At 28.9% G+C, this 7,695-nt stretch overlaps 2 non-coding genes across 2 annotated transcripts; one reads left to right on the forward strand and one right to left on the reverse strand.

The window, feature by feature from the left end:
• The first annotated feature begins 1,536 nt into the window (after window positions 1-1,536).
• Window positions 1,537-1,647, forward strand: LOC140894072 (small nucleolar RNA R71). The gene has a single exon (XR_012153625.1). It is a non-coding gene; the product is annotated as a small nucleolar RNA R71 (small nucleolar RNA).
• A 3,190-nt stretch (window positions 1,648-4,837) lies between these two features.
• On the reverse strand, window positions 4,838-4,948 carry LOC140894073 (small nucleolar RNA R71). The gene has a single exon (XR_012153626.1). It is a non-coding gene; the product is annotated as a small nucleolar RNA R71 (small nucleolar RNA).
• Window positions 4,949-7,695: the final 2,747 nt, after the last annotated feature.

Here is a 7,695-nt window from a genome sequence, read left to right on the forward strand (position 1 = left end):
GCTAGAAATGGACGTCCCAATATTACTGGAATTTCGTTATGTACTTCTATTGGTTGTGTATCCAAGACAATAAAATCCACAGGATATATGAATTTATCGACTTGAACTAACACATCTTCTACGATACCTCTAGGTATTTTGATTGACCTATCGGCTAGTAAAAGAGTAACAGATGTAGGTTTTAAATCTCCCAACTTAAGCTTTTCATAAACTGAATAAGGAATTAAATTCACACTTGCTCCCAAATCTAACAAAGCTTTTTTAATTTTATTTTTTCCAATAATACATGAAATTGTTGGACAACCGGGATCTTTATATTTCAAAGTAGAATTATTTTGAATAATAGAACTTACTTGCTCCGTTAAGAATGCTTTCTTCTTTACATGCAATTGTCTTTTTACAGTACATAAATCTTTTAAAAACTTTGCATAAGAAGGCACTTGTTTAATAGCATCTAATAATGGAATATTTATTTTTACTTGTTTAAAAACTTCATAAATATCAGAATCATTTTTTTGTTTTTTATTATTAACTAATGCATGAGGGAAAGGAACATGTTTATTTGACTCACATATTATTTCAGATAATTTATCATCAACTTTCTTAATCTTAGGACTCAAAGTATCATCTTTCTCGAAAGTATCAAGATTTTCATCCTTACTCTTTGAGTTTGACTGATATTTGTTTTCATCACTATATGGATCATTAACTATTTTACCACTTCTAAGAGTAATAACAGATTTTACTTGATCAAATTTTTCTTGATTTTGATTTTTAGGATTAGGTTGTGGTTGAGATGGAAATTTTCCTTTTTCATGAATATTAAGTGCAGATGCAAATTTTGCAAGAGTTTCTTTCAAATCATTCATAGATTGAATGTTTTGAATATTGATAGACTCTTGCTTTTGAATGTATGCATGAATTTCATCTTCAAAATTTTTTCTTGGAGGTGGGATATAAGGAGCATAACCTTGATGATTTTGGTTATTTTGAAAAGGTTGTTGTGAAGGTTGTGAATTATTATCGTTCCTCCAACTAAAATTGGGATGATTTCTCCAACCAGGATTGTATGTTTGTGAAAAAGGATCTAATGTTGGTTTTTTAAAATTGTTAACATAATTGGCTTGTTCATGGAGACATTCTTTAAATGAAGGCAAAGTAGGACAATTTTTTGTAAGATGATCATGTGTGTCACATATATGACAAACAATTTCTTGAACACTTTTTAATTGATCACTCTTTTTCATTTCTAATGACTCGATTTTTCTTGCTAAAGATGCAAGTTTAGCTTGAACATCTACATCATCTTTAAGATGATAAGTACCACCCCCATTTGTTGAATTATTGGTTTTACTTGGTGGTTCAATTGAGCCTATATTATCCCAATTTTGAGCATTTTCTGCTAATGACTCCAAATATTCCATAGCTTCATTTGGGTTTTTATCTTCAAAAGTTCCATTACACATGAATTCTATCATTTGCCTATCTTTAGGTATTAAACCTTCATAAAAGTGAGAAACTATTCTCCATATTTCAAAACCATGATGTGGGCATGTATTAAGTAACTCTTTATATCTATCCCAACATTGATAAAATGTTTCCCCTTGTTTTTGAGAAAAAGTTGTAATTTGTCTTTTAAAAGAGTTTGTTCTATGGGAAGGAAAAAACTTTTTTAGAAATTGTTGTTGCATTTCTTCCCATGATCTTATTGAACTTGATCTCAAATTTTGCAACCATGTTTTAGCTTTATCTTTTAAGGAAAAAGGGAAAAGCTTTAATCGAACAGTATCCATGCTACAATTTTGATCATTATAAGTGTTGCAAACCTCCTCAAATTCTCTTAAATGCAAATATGGATTTTCAGAATCTAAGCCATGAAAATTTGGTAAAAGTTGAATGACTTGTGGCTTAAAATTGAAATTAGATGCATCAGGAGGAAAAACTAAACAAGATGGTGTACTAGTTCTTATTGGATTCATATGGTGCCTAAGTGTTCTTGGTTGTTCATGTTCTTGATGATTATTATTATTATTATTATCATCTTGATTATTAGAATTATCGTCCATGTTTAAAATATTTTCAGTTACTCGAACAAGTCTACCACTTTGTTTACGACTCCAAACAATCATACAATTAAAAACAACATACTATTTACATAATAACAAAATTAAACTTAATTTATACCTCCCCGGCAACGGCGCCAAAAACTTGCTACAACTTAAATTGTAATTCACCCAAGTGTAGGTTGTCTGCAAGTAATATACTCGTGAGTACGAGATCGATCCACGGAGAGGATGTTGTAAGTTTAATTTTAGCAATAATATATTATAGATGAAAATATTATTATAAAACTTCAAATACACAAATTATAAAATTGTCAAGGTTTCAAAGGTTCATTGTTGGTTTATTTAAGATTGTTTAATAAAAATAAATAAAAGAAACTAAAATAAGAATAAACATAAAAGAACAATGAAATATTTAAACAAGTATATCATATAATATAGTTCCCACTATATTAATATCAGTCGATATTTAATACATGGTACCCATAATATATATAAATGCATAAATATAAATTGACATAAAAGTAAATGTTAGATCAAATCACAATATTTCATTTAGAACAACCGGCAGAGCCACGCTATCGTCAAAATAAAATATATGACTTTATGTTAGATGCGATAAAGTAAATGTTAGTTGCGGAAAAGTAAATGTTATATGCGAGAAAGTAAATGTTAGTTGCGAAAAAGTAAATGTTAGTTGCGATAAAGTAAAAGTTAGATGCGAGAAAGTAAATGTTAGTTCAAATCACAATATATTATTTAGAACAACCGACAGTGTTACGCTATCGTCTAAATAATATATATGACTTTATTATAAATAGATACATATATTTATAGTATATAATTATTGTAGTATTTATTGTATCATATTGACAACAAATCAAGGTAACCACATTCAAGGTACCAAGCATTTGATGTAAATAGATAACAACAAATCATCCAAAATTATACCTACAAATAAAGATCAATTAGTAAAAATAAAAATAGAAAAGAAAAGAATATACAAAATATAAAAAATCTTACTTGACCAACAATGAAACCTTTTCACCTTGACATAAATAGATTTAGTTTTCCATGAACATGAAACTCAAGAATAAAGATAAAAGAAATTTCATACTTGAACTTGAGAAACTTGCACACTCAAACTTTTATTCTCACACACACAATATTTATTTTACAAATGAAGAATTCTCTACACTCTTGCACACTACAAAGCTTATACAACACATCTATTTATAGGCCAAATGAGAGCAAGAGTCCAAGGCTCATTAAATGTGAAATAGTAAAGTTGGTGGGTGCTTGTCTCCTTGAATGTCAATACCATGACCCAACTTTAATTGGCATGTTTGATGCCTTAGACCACCGATTCAGCCTTTCTTTTCAACATAGAACACGTAGGATATTTTGTGTAGATGTGTTTGGACAACTCATTCACCCCTTTTGGATAAAATATGAAATACTTATGATATTTTTACTCCAAGCTGGTCATAGTAAAAGTAAATCTATCTCCATTTTGATGTTTGATTATTTTGATCATCTTAATGAAGTTTTTGGAATTTCTTGTCTTCTACAAAGTTGAAGATGCCTCTTTTGTGATTCTACAGGTTTTGAGATTACTCCATTATGACCTCTGTAGCTTGAGTAATTTTATTTTTACCAAACCTGCACAAACCGTAAAATACAACATTTTAGTAAAACATTTAAATATAAACACATAACACTAAAATAATACAACTTCATAATTTTAATTAAACTTAAATTTAAAACACACTTTTTAACATATAAATAATTACAAATTTTAAGTTTCATCAGTTACCAAATCATCTAATTTGATATGCAATCAAATCATTTAATTTGGTATGAATGCTGGGTACCATGTATTAAATATCGGTTAATCTGATATTAATATAGTGGGAACTATATTATATGATATACTTGTTTAAATATTTCATTGCTCTTTTATGTTTATTTTTATTTTAGTTTCTTTTATTTATTTTTATTTAGCAATCTTAAATAAACCAACAATGAACCTTTGAAACCTTGACAATTTTATAATTTGTGTATTTGAAGTTTTATAATAATATTTTCATCTATAATATATTATTGCTAAAATTAAACTTACAACATCCTCTCCGTGGATCGATCTCGTACTCACGAGTATATTACTTGCAGACAACCTACACTTGGGTGAATTACAATTTAAGTTGTAGCAAGTTTTTGGCGCCGTTGCCGGGGAGGTATAAATTAAGTTTAATTTTGTTATTATGTAAATAGTATGTTGTTTTTAATTGTATGATTGCTTGGAGTCGTAAACAAAGTGGTAGACTTGTTCGAGTAACTGAAAATATTTTAAACATGGACGATAATTCTAATAATCAAGATGATAATAATAATAATAATCATCATCAAGAACATGAACAACCAAGAACACTTAGGCACCATATGAATCCAATAAGAACTAGTACACCATCTTGTTTAGTTTTTCCTCCTGATGCATCTAATTTCAATTTTAAGCCACAAGTCATTCAACTTTTACCAAATTTTCATGGCTTAGATTCTGAAAATCCATATTTGCATTTAAGAGAATTTGAGGAGGTTTGCAACACTTATAATGATCAAAATTGTAGCATGGATACTGTTCGATTAAAGCTTTTCCCTTTTTCCTTAAAAGATAAAGCTAAAACATGGTTGCAAAATTTGAGATCAAGTTCAATAAGATCATGGGAAGAAATGCAACAACAATTTCTAAAAAAGTTTTTTCCTTCCCATAGAACAAACTCTTTTAAAAGACAAATTACAACTTTTTCTCAAAAACAAGGGGAAACATTTTATCAATGTTGGGATAGATATAAAGAGTTACTTAATACATGCCCACATCATGGTTTTGAAATATGGAGAATAGTTTCTCACTTTTATGAAGGTTTAATACCTAAAGATAGGAAAATGATAGAATTCATGTGTAATGGAACTTTTGAAGATAAAAACCCAAATGAAGCTATGGAATATTTGGAGTCATTAGCAGAAAATGCTCAAAATTGGGATAATATAGGCTCAATTGAACCACCAAGTAAAACCAATAATTCAACAAATGGGGGTGGTATTTATCATCTTAAAGATGATGTAGATGTTCAAGCTAAACTTGCATCTTTAGCAAAAAAAATCGAGTCATTAGAAATGAAAAAGAGTGATCAATTAAAAAGTGTTCAAGAAATTGTTTGTCATATATGTGACACACATGATCATCTTACAAAAAATTGTCCTACTTTGCCTTCATTTAAAGAATGTCTCCATGAACAAGCCAATTATGTTAACAATTTTAAAAAACCAACATTAGATCCTTTTTCACAAACATACAATCCTGGTTGGAGAAATCATCCCAATTTTAGTTGGAGGAACGATAATAATGCACAACCTTCACAACAACCTTTTCAAAATAACCAAAATCATCAAGGTTATGCTCCTTATATCCCACCTCCAAGAAAAAATTTTGAAGATGAAATTCATGCATACATTCAAAAGCAAGAGTCTATCAATATTCAAAACATTCAATCTATGAATGATTTGAAAGAAACTCTTGCAAAATTTGCATCTGCACTTAATATTCATGAAAAAGGAAAATTTCCATCTCAACCACAACCTAATCCTAAAAATCAAAATCAAGAAAAATTTGATCAAGTAAAATCTGTTATTACTCTTAGAAGTGGTAAAATAGTTAATGATCCATATAGTGATGAAAACAAAGATCAATTAAACTCAAAGAGTAAGGATTCAAATCCTGATACTTTTGAGAAAGATGATGCTTTGAGTTCTAAAAATAAGAAAATTGATGATAAAATAAATAAACATGTTCCTTTTCCTCATGCATTAGTAAATAATAAAAAACAAAAAATAATTCTGATATTTATGAAGTTTTTAAACAAGTAAAAATAAATATTCCTTTATTAGATGCTATTAAACAAGTGCCTTCTTATGCAAAGTTTTTAAAAGATTTATGTACTGTGAAAAGACAATTGCATGTAAAGAAGAAAGCATTCTTAACGGAGCAAGTAAGCTCTATTATTCAAAATAATTCTACCTTGAAATATAAAGATCCCGGTTGTCCAACAATTTCATGTATTATTGGAAAAAATAAAATTAAAAAAGCTTTGTTAGATTTGGGAGCAAGCGTGAATTTAATTCCTTATTCAGTTTATGAAAAGCTTAAGTTGGGAGATTTAAAACCTACATCTATCACTCTTTTACTAGCCGATAGGTCAATCAAAATACCTAGAGGTATCATAGAAGATGTGTTAGTTCAAGTCGATAAATTCATATATCCTGTGGATTTTATTGTCTTGGATACACAACCAATAGAAGTACATAACGAAATTCCACTAATATTGGGACGTCCATTTCTAGCAACTTCAAATGCTTTAATTAATTGTCGAAATGGAATAATGAAATTGTCTTTTGGAAATATGACTTTAGAACTTAATGTGTTCAATTTATGTAAACAACCAAGTATTAATGAAGATGAAGATGATAATGCAATAGAAACAATTGTGGAAGAAAATATACACCAAGAAAACTTAAATCAACAATCTGAAGTTTGTTTAGTGGAAAGTTTTGATTCAAAAAATGTTTTTAAATCAAAGTTATTTGAAGAAATTAATGAACTTGAAGAAGTAAAAGAAAATGATCATCCAAAACTTGAATTAAAACCCTTGCCAATAGAACTAAAATATGCTTTTCTTGGTGAAAATCAAACATATCCTATTGTAATATCTTCTACCCTCTTACCAAAACAAGAAGAAGATGTAATAACACTACTTAAAAAACACAAAAATGCAATTGGATGGACTTTGCAAGATATAAAAGGTATAAATCCTTTAATCTGCACACATAGAATTCACTTGGAAGAAAATGCTAAAACATATCAACAACCACAAAGAAGATTAAATCCACACATGAAAGAAGTTGTTAAAAATGAAGTTTTAAAACTATTAGATGCCGGAATTATTTATCCAATCTCGGATAGTAAATGGGTAAGTCCAACACAAGTAGTACCAAAAAAATCAGGCATCACTGTTATAAAAAATGAAAAGGGAGAATTATTACAAGCTAGGATTCCATCTAGTTGGCGTATGTGCATTGATTATAGAAAATTAAATGATGCAACTAGAAAAGATCACTTTCCGTTACCATTTTTAGATCAAATTTTAGAGAAAGTGGCAGGTAATCCTTATTATTGTTTTCTTGATGGGTATTCGGGGTATTATCAAATACCAATATCATTAGAAGATCAAGAAAAAACTACTTTCACTTGTCCGTTCGGAACTTTTGCTTTTAAAAGAATGCCATTTGGTTTATGTAATGCCCCGGCTACTTTTCAAAGATGCATGCTAAGTATTTTTAGTGACATGATTGAAGAATTTGTGGAAGTTTTTATGGATGATATAACTGTTTTTGGAAACTCATTTGAAAACTGTCTTAAAAATTTGGAAGAAGTTTTAAAAAGATGTGAAGAAAAAAATCTTGTTTTAAATTGGGAAAAATGTCACTACATGGTTAAATCCGGAATTGTGTTAGGGCATGCCATATCTGAAAAAGGAATTGAAGTTGATAAAGCTAAGGTTGATGTTATTGCTAATTT

This window comes from Henckelia pumila, chromosome 3, assembly GCF_033568475.1.
Source record: "Henckelia pumila isolate YLH828 chromosome 3, ASM3356847v2, whole genome shotgun sequence".
NCBI classification, from domain to species: domain Eukaryota; kingdom Viridiplantae; phylum Streptophyta; class Magnoliopsida; order Lamiales; family Gesneriaceae; genus Henckelia; species Henckelia pumila.